Here is a 26,163-nt window from a genome sequence, read left to right on the forward strand (position 1 = left end):
TGGCCGCAGCACTTTGCCCAAATCAAACATGGCCGCGGGAGGGCTGCTGCGCATGCGCGCACAGCATCTCCTGCTGCCTGATTCAATATCCCTGCCGGATCGGCGGGTACAGGGACACTGCACGCCGGGAGGAAGCCGCCCCAGGTGAGCCGTCCCCTTAATCCCCCCTGGCTCTCATCACCATCGCCGCTACCCCCCCTGGGCGTGCATCGCAACTCCCGTCGCCACCCCCCCCCCTTCGCTCTCGAGCCGGTTTCGGGAGCCAATCTGCCCCTGAGTAAAGGTGTGCACATAAGCATGGATTTACTTTCGATTCCACTTTGATTCGATTTTCTTTCAATTTCCCCAATTCCACCCCCTTTCGATTTGGCCTTTGCTTACCATTCGATTGCACATTCAATCTGTACTTTTGCATTCAATATTCATTTCGGTATTGATTTCAGTGAGCATTCAAGTCACAGTGTATTGTACACATTCCATTTTCTGGATCAAATTCGATATTTCCTCGCCTGCACAGTCTATTTTTCTTTTCAATATAGAGAGATTGGGAGAGTGCATCAAAACGAATGTGGACCGAAAGCGCCTTAGAAACCATTCGATTTTGATTTGATTTCAATTCGATTTTGCTTCTATAAGCAAAATCGAATCGAAAACCTGTCAAAATTGAAGCGTGTGTACACCCCTTAAAAGAAGGAGAAGAGGGACCTGCTCGTGACAGCTTACATTCTTCTAAATGTATACGTCATTAGCCTATTTAGCCAAATATGGTTTCCTTCCTCCAATAAAAGGAACACTTTCCAGTGTAATACAAATGGTATTACAAGTGGACTTTTGAATGAATATTGAGCAAAATAATTGTTTAGTGGAACTGTTTTGTTTGCCTAGTTTATTCTTTATTGCAGGCATTCCCAACCACGGTCCTCAAGGCACACCAACAGTGCAGGTTTTCGAGATATCCAGGCTTGAGCACAGGTGACTTAATTAGTATCTGAGGGATTCTGATTAAACCATCTGTGCTGAGGCCTGGATATCACTAAAACCTGCACTGTTGGTGTGCCCTGAGGACCGTGGTTGGGAATGCCTGCTTTATTGTATAGAACAGGGGTTCCCAATATTTTTTGATTCACGGCACCCTAGAGAATCAGAATTTTTTTCACTGCGCCCCTAGGTCCCAAAAAAATTAACTAGATTGGGTTTATATGCGATTCTTAGCGGCAGTTATGTGGTAAAGGGCAGGATTTGCTTCTGTTTGTACACATTCTATGATTGGCAGCCACCAGCACTGGTTTTGCTCATAAATAATTAACCATTAATAATTTGAGTTGGTCCTAGACCACCAAGCCGCGGCACCCCTTCATGTGTCCCGAGGCACCCCAGGGAGCCACGGCACACAGTTTGGGAACCACTGGTATAGAACATGACTATTATTTACACATTGCTGCCAAAGGTTAAGCATGCATGTAATTCTGCAGTTCACCAGCAGATGTCAGCAAAACACAGGCTACTAAAATAAATATATAAATAAATAAAAAATTATACATTTCTAAAACATCAAAACAAACACAATGCGGCCATTTCTGTCACTTGTTATAAATTATTATTATTATATGCTATTCCCAACATTTTCTTTTTTTTTTGCACTTTGCACTTCTTGTTGGCAGTTCCCTACAGCATTTATTCAATTCAAGTTTATAAATGAACAAACATCTATCAACAGCACTAAACACCCATTTAAATACAACTGTAATCTCTTTGAAATGGTGGCTTCTTCTCTTTGTGATTATGGCCATCCATGTACCCAGGAGACTGTTGTGGTGTACAGAAAGCTCCTGCTTTTCTGTAACAGGACCAGTAATATAAAAGTACCTATTCAAAATTGAACAGCTTCCCGGCTACAGAGACCTGCCACTTGCCCAGGCAGTGGCGCCCCTTCTCCATCAGTGGCCACTCCCCCCTTCCCCCATCACTGCACGGTGACAAGAGCAGCACTGGCCATGCTGGCAGGATAAGTGATGACTTCAGATGGGTGTATTCTTTGGCCTACAGAAGGCCTTTTATTTTTCTTTAATATATTTTACTAGGTGATTCATCGCGCCCTACGGGCGCTCTTCACACCGTCGTAAGGGGCTGCGCCCCCTTAATTTGTGAACGTTTGTATATGAGAAATATGGTTAGAATTGTATGAAAGATGCCCTGTATTGCAACTTAGGTGTCCGCGAATCGCGGGAGGAGGGGTCGCGGAGGGTGCCGCGAATTGCAGGAGGGGGGGTTGTGGGGGGGTGGATGCTGCGAATCGCGGGAGGGGAGGGATTGCAGAGAATCGCGGGAGGGGGGTCGCGGGGTGGGTTGCCGCAAATCGCGGGAGGGGGGTTACGGGGGCGGGGGTTGCGGCGAATCATGGTAGGGGGGGTCGCGAGGGGTGTGCCGTGAATCACGGGAGGGGGGGGTCACGGGGTGGGGTGCCGAGAATCGCGGGGGGGTGTGTGTGTGCCGTGAATCGCGGGAGTGGGGGTTGCGGGGGGGGTGGGGGGTGTGACGCGAATCGCCACAAGAAAAAATCAAGACAGAAAGGTCAACACATGTAAATGTTGACATAAGTGTGGCACTTCATTGGTGTCCATGTCGACACATGAGAATGAATATGAAAACATTCAAAAAATGAAAAAAAAAACTTCAAAAACTCATGTCAACCTTTTTCATTGTCGACCATAGCCATGTCAGTGTTTTCCATGTGCAATTTAATTCTGGAGCTGCCGCGAATCGCGGGGGGGTGCCGCGAATTGCGGGAGGGGGGGTCGCGGGGGTGGGTGCCGCGAATTGCGGGAGGGGGGGTTACGGGGCGGGGGTTGCGGCGAATCATGGGAGGGGGGGTCACGGGGGTGTGCCGTGAATCACGGGAGGGGGGGTCACGGGGTGGGGTGCCGAGAATCGCGGGGGAGGTGTGTGTGTGTGTGCCGTGAATCGCGGGAGTGGGGGTTGTGGGGGGGGGGGGGGTAGCGCAAATCGCCACAAGAAAAAATCAACACAGAAAGGTCAACACATGTAAATGTTGACATAAGTGTGGCCATGTCGACACTTGAGAATGAATATGAAAATATTCAAAAAATGAAAAAAAAAACTTCAAAAACTCATGTCAACCTTTTTCATTGTCGACCATAGCCATGTCAGTGTTTTCCATGTGCAATTTAATTCTGGAGCTGCCGCGAATCACGGGTGGTGCCGCGAATTGCGGGAGGGGGGGGTCGCGGGGTTGGGTGCCGCGAATCGCGGGAGGGCAGGGTTCACAGGGGTTCCGGTGGGGGGTTGCCGTGAATTGCGGGAGGTGGGGGGTCACGGGGGGTGCCGCGAATCGCGGGAGGGGGGGTTGCGGGGGGGTGTGACGTGAATCGCCACAAGAAAAAATCAACACAGAAAGGTCAACACATGTAAATGTTGACATAAGTGTGCCACTTCATTGGTGTCCATGTTGACACATGACAATGAATATGAAAACATTCAAAAAATGAAATAAATCTTCAAAAACTCATGTCAACCTTTTTCATTGTCGACCATAGCCGTGCCAGTGTTTTGCATGTGCCATTTAATCCTGGGGCTGCCGCGAATCGCGGGGGGTGCCGCGATTTGCGGGGGGGGGGGGGGGGTTGCGGGGGGTGGGTGCCGCGAATTGCGGGAGAGCGGGGTTCATGGGGGTTCCGGTGGGGGTTGCCGCGAATTGCGGGAGGAGGTGGGTTGCGGGGGGGTGCCGGGGTGCCGCGAATCGCCGGAGGGGGGGTTGCGGGGGGTGTGACGCGAATCGCCACAAGAAAAAATCAACACAGAAAGGTCAACACATGTAAATGTTGACATAAGTGTGGCACTTCATTAGTGTCCATGTCGACACATGAGAATGAATATGAAAATATTCAAAAAATTACAAAAAAACTTCAAAAACTCATGTCAACCTTTTTCATTGTCAACCATAGCCATGTCAGTGTTTTCCATGTGTAATTTAATTCTGGAGCTGCCGCGAATCACGGGGGGGTGCCGCGAATTGCGGGAGGGGGGGTCGCGGGGGTGGGTGCCGCGAATCGCGGGAGGGCGGGGTCCACAGGGGTTCCGGTGGGGGGTTGCCGCAAATTGCGGGAGGTAGGGGGTCACGGGGGGTGCCGCGAATCGCGGGAGGGGGGGTTGCGGGGGGGTGTGACGCGAATCGCCACAAGAAAAAATCAACACAGAAAGGTCAACACATGTAAATGTTGACATAAGTGTGCCACTTCATTGGTGTCCATGTCGACACATGACAATGAATATGAAAAAATTAAAAAAATTTAAAATAAATGTTCAAAAACTCATGTCAACCTTTTTCATTGTCGACCATAGCCATGTCAGTGTTTTGCATGTGCCATTTAATCCTGGGGCTGCTGCGAATTGCGGGGGGGGGGGGGTTTTTGCCGCGAATCGCGGGAGGGGGGTCGCAGGGGGGTGCCGCCAATCGTGCAAGGGGGTGTCACGGGGGGGTTCTTTTTGCCGCGAATCACGGGAGGGAGGTCGCGGGGGGGGGGGTGTTTTTTCCGCGAATCGGGGGGGGGGGGGGTGTCACGGGGGAGGGTTTGCCGCAATTCGCGGGAGGGGGGGTCACGGGGTGGTGGTTATGCCGCGAATTGCGGGAGGGGTCGTGGGGGGGTTCTTTTTGCAGCGAATCGCGGGAGGGGGGGTCGCGGGGGTGTTTTTGCTGCGAATCGCGGTAGGGGGGGTCGCGGGGGAGCGGGTGTTTTTGTCGCGAATCGCGGGAGGGGGGGGGCGCGGGGGGGTAGGTTTTGTCGCAAATCGCAGGGCTGGGGGCACTCAACTGGTGGCTGTTGAGTAGCAGTGCTGGGCAACATGGGAAGGCAGTGGGTGTCTGGCACTGTCTGTGGGCTCACTGGGCTGGTTCTCTGTCACATACCTCCCAACATGACCCTCTCCAGGAGGGACACAATGCTCTGTTTCTAGACTTCCCCTTAATGTATGATTGCCATCACCTGTTTTAAACAGGTTAATTTCTCAGAAAGGTGTTCAGCACAGATGAAGGCAATCACACATTGGCCCTTATTCTGATTGATGCGGACTTTACCGCGTTCTTACGGATCGCGTCTTTACGGCGTCTGCGCATGCGTGGAGAACGCTACGCGCATGTGCCACGCCTTGACTCGGTACCAGTTCGGACAAAGCCCGTCCAAAACTGGTCACCGCAATCAGTCGGGAAATAGGGGCGTATTATGGGCGTCATGCGGAATGACACATGGGCGTAGTTTCAAAGTGGGCAAAACGGGGCGGAAACATGGGCGGACACGGGGGAGTACACTTATGTTGGGGGGCGTACATTCGGAAACCACTCCGAATGCACGCGAGCAAAAAGGGCTGAAATGTGCGGTGTCCACAAGTGTACTATTGCTTTGCGGACACCACTCGTTCATGCGGTAGGCGAACGTACGCCTAATGACTACAACCATTAACACCTGAACCCAATACAATCTACTCCTTTACTCATTACTCACTAATAGGACGCTTGTCAGTGCTTTAATTGAAACCATTGCTGCTTCAAGGAAACCTTAGTAATCCCCCACATATGCTGTACTTGTCCCACACTTAAAAACTGCTAACAATTGACATGACAGAATATTAATACTAGCAATACACATGTGTATTCGACATGTACTCATGAAACCACACATTTTGGGTAAAGTAAACACATTTATTTATATTCATGTCACACTCAATGCCACTGTCATGCAATGACCATAAAATTAAACATCAAAACTATAAACAACATGCCAGGAATGCAGCAAAATAAATAATAATAAAACACAAATATAATAGCACACAGATGGACTCCAGCACCTCCTATGTGCCACTGCACATGTAGCCAGTGGGAAATGAGGAGGCTGCTGGCCCTTCTACAGCAGGGCAAGCTGCACCTGACCATTCTCCAGCAGGGCACCCTACACCTGGCCCTTCTGCAGCAGGCCAACCTGCAGCTGGCTCATATGCACCATCAGCAGACTCATTTGGAACACAACCGGGGACTTCACCAGATAGTACCATGGCCATCACTTCAAGTACAGCTGACAGTAATGCCAGGCACAAGAGGGCAACAGGGGAACCACAAAGGACATATGAAGCAAGGGCTCATCTGGTTCCCCTCAGCACGTGATTGGACACAAGAAGCTGACACACACAGCACAATGGAAGATTTGGGAACACATAACGGTAGAGATTAATGCGGCCACAAGTTCATTTCCGACCACGTTTGGCCTTGGTAGGCTCCTTGGCCTGTGCAGCAGCTCTTCGGGGACGCCCAGATGCTGGGGCAGGTGGAGCAGATGATGTGGAGGGGTTGGCTGGTCTACCCCTCCTGCCAGCAGGGAGTGTTTCCGCTGGTAATGCACCAGAAACGGATGACATTAGGACCCTGTTGCTGGTAACCAGCTCCACCATAAGCTCATTATGGTGGAGGAGGAGATCATTTTGGCGGGTGGCTTGCTCGGCCAGCACCTGAGCACTTGCAGCCATGGCCTGATGTGACTCAGCCATGGCCTGCATGCTCCCAGCGATGGACTGCTGGGTGCTGACCAAGCTCGCCAGGATCTCCTCGGTCCTACGCATCCGTTCTGATGCCAAATCTCCCTGCTGGTTGATGTCCACAAGCACCTGGGCCAAGGCGGCCAAATCGGCTTGGCCCGATGCCTGCTGCTGCACAGGCCTACCTCTGGGGCCAGGTGGCACGGACTCCTCCACCTCCTGAGCAGAGTCCTCACCAAGCGGTGGGGTGTCTGTGGGAAAAGATAAACACAATTAGGAGACATTCTACGATAATTACTTGCACAAGTTTATGGCATGACCAATATTTACCTTCCAGAAAAGACGCAAACACTTCAGCTGGGGCCTCGCTATCCATCGTGCTCACCCCCCTGATCTCCTCAACTGAGATACAGCTCTCCGCCATCTCCTCCAGGGGGGTGAGCTCTAGCCCTGATGGCATGGGGCCGGCCCCAGATGTCTGGCTGTGTTCCCACCGCTTGGTCATCTTCCTCTTCAGGTTGGTTTTGAAGTCCTGCCACCTGCAATGTAAGTTGACATATTAATACATGTCACTCCCAATGTTAGCTGTTGCAGCCATTGCTATGTGCTACATCTTACAACATGTGATTAATGTCCCATATATAATATTACATGCAACTATGATATCAACCGTTACAATACACATTCACAATCACCCTACTCTGACTCTCAAGGAAATAACATGGCAATAATGTATGTGTATCGTAACAACCTCATGTGCCATTTGCAAAATGCATATAAGCATCAATTAAATCATTACTTGCCTATTACTGGGCACATGTATGACAAAACAACTTGCCTCTTCTTCACATGGTCCGTCTCACGAACTTGTGGCGCAACTGCATTAATCTCTGCCGTTATCTGTTCCCAAATCTTCCATCGGCGTGTGTGTGTCAGCTTCTCGGATGGGCACTCTATCCAATCACGTGCTCGGGGAACCAGGATGGCCAGCTCCTGTGCTTCATATGCCTTGTTTTTTTTTGGTGGTTCGGCTGTTGCACTGGCTCGCCCCTTGCTACGTCCCTGGCCACGCCCCCTGGCACCAGTCGCTGCACTTGAAGTGCTGGCCATGGTACTACCTTGTGAAGTCCCCTGTTGTGTTCCAAACAAATCTGCTGATGGTGCAGATGAGCCAGCTGCAGGTTGGGCTGCTGCAGAAGGGCCAGGTGTTGGTTGCTCTGCTGTCGAATGGTCATGTGCAGCTTGGCCTGCTGTAGAAGGGCCAGCAGCCTCCTCATTACCCACTGCCTGCATGTGCAGTGGCACATAGGTGGTGCTGGAGTCCAGCTGGGCAAAAAGTTGCTGGAGCTCTGGGTCTAACTCTGGTTGGGAGCCAGACATGTTAGCAACAACATTGTCACCCTGTAATACACCTTTTTATACTGTTTGAGTATCCTGTTTGGCGGACATCAGCGGCAGCTGCGTTCCGTGCGTGAGCGTACGTCGCTGTTCTTTCGCGCCGCATACGGTGGCGGAAATTCCATTGTGGAAAACCTGGCGAAAGTTCTAAATGAAATACTGGTCACCAATTATAACATTGCATAGAATCTTCGGATACACCTGGGACTATTGCACAATACACATGCTATTTGCTAGCATTACATGACATTTGATTCATGACTACTGGCGTATGATGGCGTTTGATTGCAAGCTAAAAGTAGCCCATTCCCTTAGAGAATCCACGCCACAAGTCAGGCAATACTCATCTCTACTGTTATAGACAACACATGTAAGAGCCCTATAAATAGTGAGTTGCTGGTAGAATCAGTTGTCTCCAGATCACGACTTGTCAGGGTCTAAGGTAAGCTCTTCCATGCTCCTTGTAGATATGATATCCATTCACTATGTAAGTGTATGAAGGTATGCACCATTGCCTCACTGCCTACAGATTGTTGGGCCAGCAAAGTGTGTGTATCATTATTGCAACATGTCACATGTTCACTATTTCACTCACAGGTCTTAAACCTGTGTGGGTTCATCTATTGCAGGACAACATGTCCCAGCAATAGATGAAATGTCTCATAGTACATGAAGTTGGCAAAAAATGCTGACACCTTTATCTGTGTGTTTTGGACGGTGTGTATTGAGTTCATATTATTGTGTCATCATTATAGAGTCAAATGGATCTGCGTGATTACACGGGGCGGCCATCAATTGTACGTATAGAAGGCTACAAATCAGTTTGTAGTGGGATATGGCCATTATGTGCATAGGTGCATCAGTATTTATGTTCATTTCTTTATAGGTTGCAGAAGCTATTCTGCGCTACATGGAGAGGAGGCTAAGGGCACTTGCGGCTCTCCCCACTCGTCGCCCAAGGAGGCCAGGACGTGCTAGAATCTATCGCACACGGGTGACTCTGTTTGCTATGCCCGATGATGAGGTACTTACTAGGTACCGGTTACCCCCAAATGTAATTCTGGATCTGCTCAACCTAATTCAGAGCGATTTGGAACCTCTACACGGGATCACGACAGCAATTCCGCCTCACACACAGCTGCTGGCGGTGTTGCATTTCTGCGCCTCAGGATCGTTCCAACAAGTAGTGGCAGTACTTGCTGGAATATCTCAGCCGGCCTTCTGCCGAATCCTGAGGCGTGTGACGTCGGCCATGTTCAGGCGCAAGGGGCACTTCATGGCCATGACATTTTCCCCCGAGACCCTGCGCAGAAGCCAGCACGCCTTCCAACAAATTGCTGGCTTCCCTAATGTGATAGGGGCTGTGGATGGCACCCATGTACCATTTGTGCCTCCATCTCGAAGTGAGAAGATATATAGGAACCGCAAATTGTTCCACTCACTGAACGTGATGGTGGTATGTGGCCCATCCATGGAAATTCTCGCCTTCAACTCGAAGTTTCCCGGAAGTGCCCATGACTCGCATGTCATCCGACAAACCGGGATATGGCAAAGACTACAAGAGCTGGAAGGCCGTGATGCGTGGGTTCTGGGTGACTCCGGTTACCCATGTACGCCCTGGCTACTTACGCCGTACAGCTACCCAGCACCGGGCCCACAGGAGGCATTCAATGTGGCGCATGTTGCCACCAGGCAAGTGGTGGAGCGCTCAATTGGCCTTTTAAAAGGTCGATTTAGAGTGCTCCACCGCACTGGTGGTGACTTGCAATATGCGCCTGAAATGGTGTCGAGGATCGTGGGCCTGTGTGTATTTTTGCATAACATTGCTGTGCGGCGTGAGATACCCTTTGAGGAGTGGGAGGTACCATCTGAGCCGCAAGATCCGCCCATGCGCCCATCCCGCGCCCCTGAATGCCGGAGGGGATACCAGCTGCGGGACTCTGTGGCGCAAAGATATTTCAGGTACATGTTATTGAGTTGACATAACACACCCATTTTAGTCACAATCACCCCTTCAAATAAGTCCAGTGTGTTAGTTGTCAGTGTTACAAACCGACCATTAGCCAGCCTGCCCTCCTAATGCCAAAGAAATAGGAGATATTTAGCATATGTGTTTGGTTTTGGGGGAAGTTCAATATAGGTGGGAATTATTATACCTTGGACAAGGCATCTAATGTGTTTGTTATATCTTCATTATTGTAGTTGATACTATCCCTGATGACTGGTGAGTACATTGATTTATTCTATAATGTGTAGGGGATTATTTCCTGTGTTGATGTATGATTTGTTTGCATATATATATATATATATATATGATGTTGGAATTTATGCACATGTTTCAACATTTCAAGGAGCATGCAGCCAGGCAGCCAGGCAGGCAGGCAGGCAGGCAGGCAGGCAGGCAGGGCTGCTGTATAATGCTGGTTTCCGGATACCTGCAAGTGTGTGTATGTGTCTTTTACACATAAATGTACGCATACACATATATGCATAGAGTAAGTAATGCTAACTACAGCTATGCGTTGCTAAGCTATAGCACGCGTTGCTTGGCGGAGCGCGGGCTCATTGGATTTGCTAAGTGCATACACACTGTGTTTTATATATATCAGATTTGTTCATTGCCATACATCAACACTACGGTTTTGAAGGCATGCGAATTTGTCACCATTTGTGTTGGCGCAGAGACGCTGTTAATGTAAAAATGAACAATAAAGTTATTAACACAAATAACTGTGATCAACCAATGCCACCACCTGATTGGTTGATAGATGCCATTGTCAACATGGCGGAGACACGGAGGGCAGAACCCTTCACGCATGAGGAGCTGCGAGTTCTTGTCTCCGTCATGGAGACAAGGCTGGGCCGTGCGGGGCCCTTCATAACCAACCGCCATAAGCGGAGGGCCTACGCTGCGGCAGGGCGCCGGATTTACGCCCGCACTCGGGTGCGTAGGTCCCTCGGGCAGCTGGAGAGGCGGTGGTCCGACCTCCGCAGGCGCCAGCCCCAGCTGCTCACACAACTAAGGGGCGAAATTGCGGAATGTGAGTATTTTAGCTATGAAATTTCGCACTTACAACATAGCATATATAAGCAATAAAATGTGTCTCATGATAAGTGGGTGTCCATGGGTTTAAAAGTCCATAGACTGTTATGTGTGCTTCTTCCTGGTTAACATGCAGTCATGAGGCTTTTATATGTAATGCCATAGCATTGAGGATTCTGATGCATACAATGTGCCCGATCTAATATGTGTTACACATTGATAAATGCCTGGGTTGTAATGTGGGAACAAATTACTAACCATCACATAATAATTTGAATGACACACTTTGGAGTCCATTAACAGTAAGGAGCTACTTTCCTGCATCGTTTGCCATCATTATCACCCTTCCATGTATGTCTTGTTTTGGATTAATAAATGTGCCCCAATGAGCCAACATTGACCATGATGTTTTTTTCTACCACACAGCACGAGCCCGAGCCCGACAGGCCCGTGAACAGGCGGAGGCAGGCCTGGCCCAGGACGAGGGCCAACACCCCGAGGAGGAGGTGCCGGCAAGGGTGGAGGAGGAGGAAGTTGGCCAGGAGCAAATGGTGGAGGAGGAGGTGGAGGAGGAGTTTGTGGCGGAGGAGGAGGTGTTGGTGGCGGAGGAGGAGGAGGAGGAGGAGGAGGTGGTGGTGGTGGTGGAGGAGGAGTTGGAGGAGGAGGTGGAGGAGGAGGTGGAGGAGGAGGTGGAGGAGGAGGTGGAGGAGGAGGTGGAGGAGGAGTTGCAGGAGGAGGATGTTGTGCCCGAGGAGATGGCGGAGGAGGGGGCTGAGGATGCCACAGTTGCCCCGGACACCTCCAATTCAGAGGGGGAGGAGGCGTGCCAGGCACCGGAGTCGGCGCAGATCGGTATGTTGACATAATGCATAATTCATGAAGTAGTTGTACTGGTATTTGTTTTTTAGCACTGTTGATTACAAATTTTGGGCCCATACTAATCATATAGACCCCAAAGTGGGTAGCTACAGATACAGGTACGGGTTAGATGGGGTGTCCAAGGCATCCCTTTCATCCAGGACACCTCTGAATTACACAGGTTTGTGGGATGGGTTGGAGGTCCATTTTGACTGCCACATAACCGTTGTAGTTAAACAGGATCCTGGAGTAAAGGGATGAGTGGATCATTTGTGGCTTAAATTCACCTGCTGCAAGCGTGGATTATGACCCATCAAATAGTGGAATCTATATTGTTGGTGAATGTTATTTATAAACTCTAGGATGTATGCTATAAATGGAGTATGGCCCGGCCTACCTTGGAATGGAGTCAGAAGTTGCCAGTGTCCCAGGAGCCTCCTCTACCTAAACACCCCCTGTACTTCAGTTTTTTTTTTGCCCGTCACAGAATTGTAGGTTGGTTTAGACAGAATTATGATTTTGAGGATGTGTACTGTGCATTCCTTACATTTGCATAACTCCCATGCCACGAACCATCACTGAACTTATAGACTGAGCAGATTGTGACAAGTTCTTATTGACGGAGCCCATGACCTGCTTGTCATTGGTTAGTCATGGGTGGGTTGTGACTGAGAAGAAACAATATGACTGTTATGTCTTCTGCAGAGTAAAGTGTATAGGCCACAAAATACAGTATGTAGTAAATAACTTAGCATGTATGTATATATGTGTCATATCTATTTATCTATGTGTGTCTCTATCTCTCTACATCATGGGTCCTCAAAGTGCGGCCCTCCAGATGTTGTGAAACTACAAATCCCGCCATGCCTTGCCACAGTTTTAACACTTCCTTATAGCAAAACTGTGGCAAGGCATGCTGGGATTTGTAGTTTCCCAACATCTGGAGGGCCGCAGTTTGAGGACCCATGCTCTACATAGATATATATATATATATATATATACACACATGTCACCTAGCATTTGTGCAATTTATGTCGCAGTATGTGAAATGTATGCAAGAATAACATGACTAATTGTTGCCCCTTTGACATGCCCACAGATGACACCACACCGGCAGATGAGGGTGTGCATGGGGCCCTCCGGCGACTTGAGCACCATCTGCGGCTGGCGCAAGCCGACCTGCAGGACCTCAAGGACCAGCTTCTTTAATTTTGATTTTTATATTTTTAAAATTATGTTAATTGTGGCATTAATAAAATTGTTTATGCAAGTTCACAGTTGTTGGTTTTATTTGCACTTTAAATAGTATATGTGTAGATTGTTTATAATCTTTTACACAGGGTGTAATACAAAGCATTGCACTTACATTGCTGTAAGGGTTAATGTGTGCTATGCATGTGTTAGGCATGCTTGTAAGGATATATTGGAATCTAATTGATTCCAATTCCAAATAAGCAGTTTTTTATGAGGATAGGTAATTGAATAAGTGGGTCATGTGATGTCTTGCAGAAGATACTTCATAGTGGGTTGTTTGGCGTAAATCCTCCGCTTACGTGCGGTAGCACCGCTTGGCTCCCGTTCGGATGCGGTATTCCCGAGCATACTCTGTAATACTCTGTAATACCGTGCCGAATCGGAGTGTTTCTCCCGCACACGCATGGTTTGTATGTCGTCCGTAAACACGCCCTGTTCTTAAAGAGTGAGTCCGTCCGAATGCGGAGGACACGTGGGCGTTTCTACGGACGATGGCCGCATGCGGCAAAACACCGTGGCGTGCGGACCGCTCCGTAAGAATGCGGGAATATCCGCACAGATCAGAATAAGGGCCATTAAGAGGAAAGTCCAGGAACAGAGCGTTATAGACACAGACACCCACTTTGAGTGACAGATGTAGCCAAATATATAAGAGATCCCAACACTGACCACTTGTCCCCCATATCTGCTCCCATTGTTTGGCTTTTTATATTGCTGGACTAACCTCTATTCCCCCCTCTGTATTTTGTACACATAGGCCCTTATTCTGGTTCACTCGCAAAGGCAAATTCCTTTTCAAATATACAAAACCATGTGCACTGCAGGTGAGGAGGATGTAACATGTGCAGAGAGAATTCGATTTGGGTGATGTTTTACTTCAAAGTGAGATCTATATCGCAGTGTAAAAATACAGCAGTCAGTATTTTCCCTGCACAGAAACAAAATAATTCACCCAAATCTAATACCTTGCACAAGTTTCATCTGCCCCACCTGCGGTGCACATGTTTTTGTCCATTTGAGAAGGAATTTGCCCTTGCGAGTGAACCAGAATCAGCGCAACAATGTAAATCACATACTGTATGTACTAACATATGCAATAATAACTGCAAAGGGCAACTCTCCTGAAAGGAGCTGCCCTTTGCGATGGCCGTTGGTCCCTGGACCCTGGGACCAACCAGCAGGCCCTGGGGCATGCTGGCTGGGATCCATTTTGTATCCCATAGGTGTTTACCTCACTTTTATAGTACATCCCACTCATGGTCTAGCAGATTACTTTATGGCATTGTTTGGTCTGCTGTTTGCTACATTATTATTTTTAGTAATAAGAAATCTATAATTTTTACTTGCACTGGACTGACGTGGCCACCTACCATTCTCTGTGATACGGTCGTATTGTCAACCCGACTTAGGTCGACAGTCATTAGGAAGACACCGTTGGGTCGACAGGCAACAAGGTCGACAGGGTTCTATGTTGACATGGATGAAGGTCAACGTGTCTAGGTCAACATGGGACAAGGTCGACATGGTTTTAGGTCAACAAATGCGTTAGGTCGACATGGGTTTGGTCGACAGGTCGCGAGGTCGACATGGGTTTTTCACTGTTTTTTGAGCCAACATGTGCCGACAGGCGGTATTTCATGCCCTACCATCCACTAGGGCGTGGTGGGAGAATAACATAGTGTGCCGAGAGCAGCGAGGCATCATGCCCGAAGCATTGCAAGCGAAGCAAGGGGCTGCGGTTGACTTCCAACTGTGTCAACATTCGGGTAAAAAAAACTGTGAAAAACCCATGCCGACCTGTTGACCTAACCCATGTCGACCTAATGCATTTGTCGACCTAAACCCATGTCGACCTTGTCCCATGTCGACCTAGACAGCTGTCAACCTAGAACTCTGTCGACCTAGTTGCCTGTCGACCCGACGGTGTCAACCTAATGACCACTGCATTTTACTGCTATGAATTGCACATCCTGCCCACTGTAACCGATGTAGTGCGCCAAAAAAGGGCAGCCTCGTCTGGTACTTAAGGGCAGGATGAGCTACCCACAGAATTATTCATGTTGGAGATATTCTGTCAGTCTACTGTTTTTCCATTTTCTCCCAGTCCCCTGGAGGCAAGATGGAGTTTGATGCCTCACCCTTAAATAAAAGGGAAAACCAATATGGTGTGTTTGTAATAAATATACCACTTTTGTATGTGCGGTCGCGCTCTGATATACTGACGCCTTCGTGTGTGGTGCAAGAGGTCGAGCTGTGTGACCGAGCATGAGCACACACCCAAGAGTGGTATATCTATATTATAAAATGGTTCCTGTTGTGACAAAATAGGTCTATGTGGCAATGTTATTGTCGGGTGAGACAGACGTTGGCTGATTTTGAAATGGCTGCTCAGGGAAAGTCCTGTCCACATGTTTTTTTTTATTTTGTTTATAGATCATCATTGTACAAGTCATGGTTGACAACAGTGGCGTAAGTTAGTTCATGTAGCCCGGAGGCAAGATAAAAGTTGCCTCCCCCCTCCCAGAGAGAGGGACAATATGAGAGAGAGAGAGAATGAAAGAATGAAAGAAAGAGAGAGAGAGAAAGAAAGAAAGAAAAAGAGAATGAATTCAGAGTGTCAGAGAGAAAGAAAGAATGTCAGAGAGGGAGAGGCTTTCATAGACTCACCGTCTGCCGCTGCAGCATCTCCCACCCAGGTCCCGGCTCTTAGTTGCCAGCTGCCACCTGCCTGCTTCAGTGACAGTCACACTCGCACACTGGCTGTGTGGAGTGGACTGTCACCCGCCCGACTTCTGGCTCTTTGTCACTATTTGACAGTGACACTGTTGGCCGGCTGGCTGGCTTGCTCAGCCTCAGGCCTCCGACTTCCGCCCCAGTGGCCGGGTGACAGGGAGAAGCGGCCGCTACTCAGAAGACCACGGGGGGAGGGGAGCTGCCCGCAGAAAACCACGGGGGGAGGGGGGCTGCCCGGCACCACGTTTCACATACGGCCGCCCGCACCAATGCACATAAGGCTACGGGGAGAGGGTCCGCACCATTTCATGCCGCACAAGGCTATGGGGGAGGGGCATTTTGATGGCACATTCGTATTTGTATTTACAAATACGAATGGATACACCATCGATAAAATACAACAGGAATCACCAGTCAAAAGAAGCGGCCGAATTGAAATAAGCATAAGACGGACGCTAATTGCTGTCCAAATACACCAGGAAATAGACTTCTATTTCATGGCGTGTTTGGCAGAAGCCTGCATGGATCAGTCAGATCTGTGCAGGCTTCAGTGTAAAAAAAAAAAGGGATAAAAAAATAAATACATTTAAAAAACGGCATCCCCCCCCCCCCCCCCCCCCATGGCTGTAACCAGCACCAGCTCACAGAGCCGGACCTGATTTAAAAAAATCAGAAAACCAATGAAATAGGGCTATGCTGATTTTTTCAATCCAGCCCCAAACCCGGGTCTGGTTCACAAAATATGGGGGACAAAATGAATAGGAGTCCCCCGTATTTTAAGAACCAGCCCCAGGCCCAACCAACCAGCCAGGAGAATAATTTCACACCTGGGGGACACTTATTATATAAGGTCCTGCGGCCATATCATTAACCAGGAGGGTTTCTGAGTACCCAGAACCCCCCAAGGAGTCTAAAAATCGGCCCTTGGGAACCGGAGATATCTGACTTCAAAGCAGTGGTCCCCATCCAAGCCTGTTAATTGCTATTCCCAGGCAGATATTTTTGGTTCTGTCTGACTTAGAATTTTTCTGAGGGTATATTCCAAAAGCTGGGACTCTCCCCCTTTGATGGACACTAGTAGCTTGTCTCTACTCTTCCCAGAACCAGAGATACAGTATCAGCCTTCCAGCAGCTGGTTACTGCTCCAGCTCCACACACCTGGTATGTAGTTTTATATCCTCGTTGGCAGATTGCTCTGCCTCCTGAACTCTGATCCCCTAGTCTCCAGTACCATTTGGTAGGTGGGACTCTATAGTTTTTAATTCTATTATAATCTAAGAAATCTATATCCGGGAACTGGAGATATCTGCAGTCAAGCAAGCTGTCCTCCCATCAGAAAATTATGAATAATAAGCCCACTCCATTATCCAACCCTCCCCTGCGTATTAAACATCCTCTACCACCCTGGAAGTTATGTATCAGGGCCCCTTTATTCAGCCCAACGCCCCCTTCTCCCACCATCTGTGCAGTAAAGGGGTAATTAGTGGAAATTACTGATCCAGGCCCTACATGCTGAGCGGTTGATATAATACCCCCCACCACCTGCGGGACATCAAAGCTTCCCCCACCATTACCACTGGAGGATCGGTAGGGGCCCCAATACAATGCTATGCCCAGGGGTCTACACTGCTGTTGACGCCCCAGCGTCCCTTCACATGACATCAGCAGCCTGCTCTCATTTCTAAGCCAAATAAATTCAGTTTAGACAGACTTTTATGGGCGAACAGGGGAAAAATCATTCGATAGTTGGTGACCATCGAATGACTTTACTCCCGTACGCCCGCATGCTAATGGTTGTGTCAGCGCACACATCCATTCGCATGCTTCCAAGGCGATTCGTGGGATGTCACCCGGCGTCCAGCGAACGACTGCTGCTTAGTGCGCGGTACTGAATCAGGCCCTTCATACTTTCTAACAGACTAGGCGAGTGTGAAAATCAATCAGATTCTGTCTACTATTTCTCTATTGTATCCTAGAAGAGGATAGACAGAATCTGTTTGGTTGCTATGGGCAACAACACTACTTTTTGTTTTAAGAGACTTTATTAAACTTCCCCTTATGTGTATATGGCAGAGGTTCTCTGCCTCTAGGTAAATGTAGCCCTTGGTCTGTACGGCATATGGATTATAAAAACAACACAATGAATAAATAAAAGAGGCTTGGCCCTGAGGTTATCTAAGAAGTGCCAAGGACAAGCCCAGCCAACAGCAGTTTTTTGGCCTCTTTGGAATTAACGCGAGCTGTGAACCAGGCTATATCTTAATGGAAAATGTAGCTGAGCACAATAGTGGTGGCTAAACCGGTTCTGACAATCAGGATAATATTTGCCAAGACAACTTGCCAATTTTAACAAAACACCGGAGCTATGTCCAAAAGGCCGTTACTCTAGCTGCCCGTGCTCATTAGAAGTCTAAGGAAGAAAGAAATAGTTTAACAATCACACTTTAAAACAGATTAAGCCCAGGCTGGCTTCTCAGTCGTCTTGTGTGATATTACTATTATGTTTTATATAATTGTCGTCGTTTCTTTTTTCGCTAAGATGGTTTTTGTTTCTCTATGGAAAACTGTGTATAGAGGTTCTGCCTTCCAGTCCTCTATATTAAGTATAGCTATTTATCTCCGACCTTCACAGTCATATTGCTCCAACCAGGGGTGTAACTAGAATATTGTGGGCCCCATAGCAAAATCTTGAAAGGGCCCCCTCCCCGCCATTGTCACTTTAGTGCCACCTTAAGGGCAGAGGAAAGATGGAAAGACAAAGTGGGTGTTGGAGAAAGGGAGAGAGAGAAAGAGAGAGAGAGAGCGCGCTTCATGGAAAAAGAGGGAGGAGCATGGGAGTTAGAAAAAGAGGAGAGGGATCGAAGGAAGGGGGGAATCTTGTACCATACTTCCTAATTTACCCCCTCCGCGTCATCCCCAACCCTCACCCAAACCACCACACGCATAAAAAGAGCTATACACAATACAACTATAGTGTCAGGAATACTCACTTGGTGGCCTGACCTTCTTCTCCCCACATACAAATGTCCGCCAGTCCTCCTGCTCATACAGGTGGTGGCGCCGGCCCTCTATCCTCCGCTGTAAAGGCGGCGCCGCTGCTGCCGCCACTGGACAACCTTCTCCCTGCATCCAGGCGGTGCCGCCAGGTCTGTCATGCTCGCATAGAGGCTGGGTCTCCTGCTCTCCTCACGGTGACCCGCTCCTCACTACACACCGATGCTGCCATCAGACCTCCTGCTCCCCGCTGTACAGGTTACCCTTGGTAGACTTGCACCAAACTCTCAGAAGAGTTTGGTGCAAGTCTTACCATATAGGTCAGGCATGCCCAAAGTCAGGCCCGGGGGCCAATTTCGGCCCATGCTGTCATTTCAAGTGGCCTGCAGGCTCCAGCTGGAAGCGGGCAGAGCATCAGATGTGGAAAGCACAGGACACTAAAAGCGGGGCCCCGGCGAGCGCGCCTTTACCTTGCTGTCTGCTGCAGTGAGGAGGTGCCGGCCGCCACAGTCAGATGTGTTTGGCGTCCTACCCCTGCTGCTGCAATCGTATATCACCCTACTCCACAATCACAGTGACAGCAGTGTTTAGGGAGGGGGCAGCAAGGGGGAAGCTTGCTCCCGTAACATGCAGAGTGGAGGAGGGCAGCAGCGGGAGCCCAAGCCTCTCCTTCCTCTTGCTCACACAAGGGGCTGGGAAACATACAGAGAAGGGAGGGGGCAGAGTGGGGGACATACAGTGAAGGAGGGTCAGGCTGGGGGACATACAGTGAATGGAGGCAGTGATGGCTATTCAAAGAAGGGGGAGCAGGGGCAGGCTGGGGGACATACAGTGAATGGGGGTCATATAGTGAATGGGAGTCATACAGTGAAGGAGGGTCAGGCTTGGGGACATACAATGAATGGAGTCACTTATGGACATTAAGAGAAGGGGGGCAGGCCAGAGTGAATGGGTGCAGAGTGGGGAACATACAGTGAATGGGGGACATACAGTGAAGGAGGGGCAGGCTGGGGGAAATACAGTGAAGGGGCAGGCGGGGGGATAGAGAGTGAATTGGGGCAGAGTGGGGGACCATTCTGATGTGATTAATGATTCAAAGAATGTCAGGCTGAAGGGTCGGCCCCCCACATTTTCACCTCACCAAATCTGGCCCTCGTCGCAAAAAGTTTGGACACCCCTGATATAGGTAGTTGGCTTGCATAGAAATAGAGATACTATTTTAATACCATCATTAATGTAACGTGATTCTAAATATTATTAATATATATATATATATATATATATATATATAAAAGTAGGAACATCTTAATAAATGTTCATATTTGCTGTGTGATTGACCTAGTGATAACATTGCCTTTTATATGAGCCAACCTGTTTTGCTAAATCTAGTATAATATAATTGCAGTTATAATAAATATATTTTAGATAATATTTCACTCTCAATAATCATTATTGGGGCAGATGTATTAAGCCTTAACAAGAGATTAATGCAAGGGTGATAAAGGGAGATAAACATCCAGCCAATCAGCTCCTTACTGACTTTTTTTCAAATACAGCCTGTAACATGGCAGTTAGCAGCTGATTGGCTGGACGTTTATCTCTCTTTATCACCCTGGGATTTATCTCTTGTTAAGATTTAATACCTCTTCCCCAATTGTTAGAAGAGAAATATGATTCCTTAATACTCAACACAAGGTACAATGTTTATTTTACTGAAATCTTTTAAAGCTTCAACTGGTAAAATATGGACCTATTTACTAAGGGGAGGATTTATCACCATCCGCATCTGGGGAGGAGGATGTGCTGTGATATCGGCCCAATCTGCAATGCAATAACTGACTATGACACACAAATATATCAATAATCACATGCATGGACAGAGTTAGCGAGAAAGTTCTATCCTTGCTATGCTCCTCAGCAGCCTTATTGGGTGTTTTTCATAAAAAATACCCTGAATAATGGTTGTGCATTTGCTGTCACTGCCAACAACGCTGCTCCTGAGGCCGTCTCCACTGGCACCCTCTTTCTGTTGTGAAGACCCCCCCCCCCCACCTGCATCACAATGAAGCCCCAAGCATGACCATACTCACCTACGATGGGTAGTAGTAGTACGTTTATTTATAAGGCACCACAAAGTGTCCGCAGCGCCGCACATAGCAAACAAAAAAACAAATTACAAGGTAACGTACAGGGTGTGTTGATAAAATACAGCATAAATAGGGGTATAGCTGGTAGAACTAAAATCAGCATCAGTTCTGAAGTAGGTGTGGAAATTGTCGAGGAGACTGAAGATGAAGTAGAGGAAGGGAAGAACAGGACAGGAGCTCTGGTGAGGTAAACCGGTAGGGTGAGTACGTGAGGAAGGAGGGCCCTGCTCATAAGAGTTAACATACTAAAAGTAGGTGGGTGGACAAACGAAAAACAATAGGATAAGTAGGAATGGATAGGAACGGAGGCAGGATAGGAGGACCAAAAGAGGTTAGGTGGAGGGATAGGCTAGTCGGAAGAAGTGGGTTTTGAGGGAGCACTTGAAGGAGGTAAGGGAATCAGAAAGCCTGATGGGTGGCTGGAGGTTGTTCCAGTGCTGGGGGGGCAGCGCGAGAGAAGTCTTGGACACGGGAGTGGGGAGGAGGTGATTAGGTGAGAGGTCAGGCGGCGGTCAGCGGCGGAGCGAGGAGGACGGTAGGGAGTGTGGATAGAGATCAGTGAAGAGAGGTAAGGAGCGGTGGAGGAGGAGAGAGCCTTGTAGGTGGTGGTGAGGAGTTTAAAGAGAACTCGGAAAGGAATGGGGAGCCAGTGAAGAGATAGACAGAGGGGGGAGGCGGAGGTACTGCAGGCCACTTGGGTATCACTGATCGTTGCGCTGGTGGCCTCCATTGCTGTAAAGTGAGCTACTGCTTTGCAGCATCACTTTACTGCATCTGGGGTCACAGAAGCTGCAGGGAGTTCTTCAGACCCACACAGCTGATCACACTGGCCCAGTCCCAACACTGCTTTCTCTGTGATTATGCCAACTGAAACTGGCATTATTATCACAGGGCTCACTGCTATTTTTTTTTCTATTTTTTTTCTGGATCGCATTTCCCATTATAAATATGGAAAACATGATATGGTTGCTTAAAAAAATGTAAATGGTTTTCCCTGGAACTGATCCAAAATCCCTTTAATGATTTCAGATGATATACTAAAATAATGTGAAAAAGGTCTGAAAACCATTTTATCTCCATCCAAGGCTTAGTCAATACACCCCTAAGGCTGGGTACACATTACAGTGACGGCCAATCATCCCAATAGTTGGGCCAATTCCCCTTCAGCCCACACCAATGGGGATTGGCTGTACACATATGAAGAATGGAATTACTTATTATTTTGTCCTTCCTATACTATACATACTGTAGCATGGGGTCACTAGCTTTAGGCAACCAACCAGATCGTATATTATCTATTATCTTCTAGAAGTTGCTAAATAAATAAGTAGATTCTGATTGGTTGCTATGGGCAACATCCCATCTTTAATAGAAATCCCATCCGGCACCTTTGCTATGATGACAGGTACCAGGACTGGTGCATGCACAGTACAAACTTCTATGGGCTGCTTCAGCAACAGCCCATGGAAGGGAATCATGGTCCCAGCGCCTGTATAATACAGATGACAGGCTCTGGGACCGGCGTGTGTGCAGTACCGATGTAGATACTGTGCATGTGCTGTCTTCAGATTTTGCTCGCAGCCCGTAGAAAGGCATCCCAGAGGGAGGGAACACCTCCCAATGGGACTGCCTTTGTGACTGGCAGGTCAGACTTCCAATAGGAAGTCACTGCCAGTCACAGTGAAGCCAGAGCAGACTCACAGACTGCATCTGGCTTCACTACAGTGGCAGATTTTACCTGGGGGGTCTGCAGCCCTGCATCCCATAGGTAAAAACCGCCACTGGTACTAACATGTGCCATTAGTATTGTAAAGGACAGCTCTTCCAAACAAAAGTTACCCCTTTTGCGCTGTCGAAACTTCTGGGTTTCGGTCCTGGGAGTCAGTGACTGACGGGAGTGCTGAGAGGAATCAGATCCCAGGTCATCCTGGCACTCTCTTTAGTTGGACTGGCCCAATTGGCCCTCTCGCCCTTCTGGATTTTGACAGAAGAGTCAGATGGTCAGCCCTCAATGAGACAGCTGGACAGCGCCTGAAATGTGGAACTGTCCCAGCAAAATCTGTACAGTAGGGAAGTACAGTACGTTCCAGGGGTATGTTCCACACAGCATCACATATTCCCGCATTGATGCTCATCTAGCAAACTTTTTTAAAAATTATTTTTTTTTTTCTTTTTGCAAATCCTAGAATAGTTTATGCCTGTCTTGTTTAACACATTCATAGCATAACATTGCTATGTTTAAAATAGATATGTAGAAATAGATTAAGCGAGGGCTGTAACTCGCTGGGTGGTAACTTATGCAGGGGTATTTAAGGGGTAGTCAGGTGATCCTTCTTCCTCTTTGAGTCTGGATTCCCACCCTCCCTTTGTTCTTCAATTACCACCCGGCCTTTCGGCCTTGACACAATTTGGCTTCACAAATATCAATTTATAATTGGCGGGAGGGCGCTCTCGATCAGTGGTCAAGTTTGAGGTACAGGAGGTCACTGTGCGGTATTGGCTCCCTCTGCCAGGACGGCTGGTGAGTCCTGCCCCCGAGGGGGGACGATGGCCAATTCCTTGAACTGTCCTCACCATGCAATAGGAGGGGCGGTAAGACCGTCACAGTGCGGGCTGTGCCTTGAATATAATGGGGGCGGTTCATCGCCCTGGTTACAAGTTGGGGCGTTGTAGTCGCCGCCATTGTTAACGTTTGGACTTAGCTGGTCTCCAAGTGCTCTCCTGGCCATCCCTTTCAATAGGGTCATACCAATAATAAATACTGTTGACCTTTTAAACTTATGCAATGGTTGTCCGTGTGGTTTTTTCAGGTTAACATGTCTGAGTGATTTATTTCTAGGGGTAATAAATGTTAAGTTAAGGTAAAGGTCAATCACAATAATTCAATAGGCGCCTTATAGTCTACTAAGAAATAACAACATTGTGCCACGCCGAAAGGTCATATGGTACTTGTTTCCTAGAACGGCCACAATCGCGGGCATCGTGTACCTTAAAGTTAAGGTACACGATGCCCGCGATGGACCCGATTTCCTTTGAAATCAGGTCCATTTTGCCGGCAAAGGCAAAATCGGGGGCATCGCGTTGGTCGCGTGCATTAACATGGCCCCCGACATGACCAACGCGATGCCCGCGATTTTGCCATAGGCTTCAATGTTAAAATATTTTTAACATTGAAATCGGGAGCATCGCGTCGGTCTTGTGCCATTATAATGGCACAAGATGAGATGGACTTGATTAAGTCCATCTCACATAGGAAACAATGTGAAATGCGCCAATATGACCCATTTCACATTGTATACGTCGTCACCCCACGATTGACGCCAACCCGAAGCGTGGCGAGCGCAGCGAGCCCACGAGGGGCGGCGGTGCGCGTCCTCCGACCTTTTCATACCCCTACTATCCACGTCGGCGTGGAGTTGAGAATATAAAGTGTGACGAGCGCAGCGAGCCACCGAGCCCGAAGCATGGCGAGCACACGCGGATACCTGTGAAGTTATACGCGTCCCCTCGCGGGGCGCGCTGCGCTCGCCACGCTTCGGGCTATAGTGTTGTATATGAAGAACAAAGCAAACAAAGGGAGCTACAGTAGTAGCACTCAGTAGCCGTACGAAGCACCGACACAAGAGCAGGATATAATAATCAGTAGCAGGACATAGCATTTGGCAACAGGACTTTAGCACTTGGTAGCAATAGCTAATACTCGTAGCAGGATGTAACACTTGATAGCAGGATGCAGCACTTGGTAGCAGGACATATAACCCAATACTTGCCTATTTTTTAAATATTCTTTATGAGATAAGCCTGGAAAGAAGATACTGCAGGCCACTTAAGGAGGCAGGGCCAAACTGCTTTATCATTATGCCCCCTGCCAAAAACAGGGAAACACCTGTGACGTGATCCAGTCATTTGGCCCCACACCTTTCCTGCTGCCCCTGCGATTGCCGGCGATTAAAACAAAATTATGCCCACTTCGCTAGGAAGCAGGATAGCCGCCTACTCTTCTGGGACTGCGGGGACCACAAAATTTGTGAGTCACCCGCAGCTTTCAGGAGGGTGTTAGCACTCAGTAGCAGTATGTATCACATAGTAGATGTACATAACACTCAGAAGCAGGATACAGCACTCAGTAGTAGGGTACAGTACTCAGTAGCAGGGCATAACACTCAGAAGCAGAACATAGCACTCAATAGCAATACTTAGCACTCGGTAGCAGGGCATGGGCGGGATTCTCTAAAATCCGCAGCCCTCTTCGCCGGCCACCGCATTTCTAATGACCGCATATTCTCTAAAATATGCGGTCATTAACGCAAGGGACAGCTCTTGCGGTAAGAGCTGTCCCTTGCGATGCGGCGCCGTTGCTGGACTTCCGGGTCTATGACCCAGGAGTCCGTCTGCGCATGCGCAGACTGACGCGCCGGCCGCAGGGCATGCTGGGAGGGATCCGTGACGGATCCCTCACACACCGCTGCGGTAAGAAGCCCATAGGCTTCTGCAGGGAACCGCCAGCTTTTGCTGGCGATTCCCTCCGCAGCGTTGACACTGCGGAGGGAGGTTAGAGAATACAGAAATGCGGTAAAAACCCCGATAACCGGGTTTTTACCGCATTTCTGTAATAGAGAATCTCGCCCCATAGCACTCGGTAGCAGGACATCGCACTCGGTAGCAGGACATCGCACTCGGTAGCAGGACGTAGCACTCGGTAGCAGGACGTAGCACTCGGTAGCAGGGCATAGCACTCGGTAGCAGGACGTAGCACTCGGTAGCAGGGCATAGCACTCGGTAGCAGGACGTAGCACTCGGTAGCAGGACATCGCACTCGGTAGCAGGACGTAGCACTCGGTAGCAGGACGTAGCACTCGGTAGCAGGACGTAGCACTCGGTAGCAGGGCATAGCACTCGGTAGCAGGACGTAGCACTCGGTAGCAGGGCATAGCACTCGGTAGCAGGACGTAGCACTCGGTAGCAGGGCATAGGACTGAGTAGCAGGATATAGCACTCGGTAGCAGGATATAGTGCTGGGTAGCAGGACGTAGCACTTGGTAGCAATACATAGCACTTGGTAGCAGGACTTAGCACTCGGTAGCAGGACTTAGCACTCGGTAGCAGGACTTAGCACTCTGTAGCAGGACATAGCACTCTGTAGTGGTAACAGGACATAGCACTGGGTAGCAGGGCTTAGCACTCTGTAGCAGGACA

The sequence above is a fragment of the Crinia signifera genome, chromosome 4, assembly GCF_055691185.1.
Source record: "Crinia signifera chromosome 4, ASM5569118v1, whole genome shotgun sequence".
Lineage (NCBI taxonomy): Eukaryota > Metazoa > Chordata > Amphibia > Anura > Myobatrachidae > Crinia > Crinia signifera.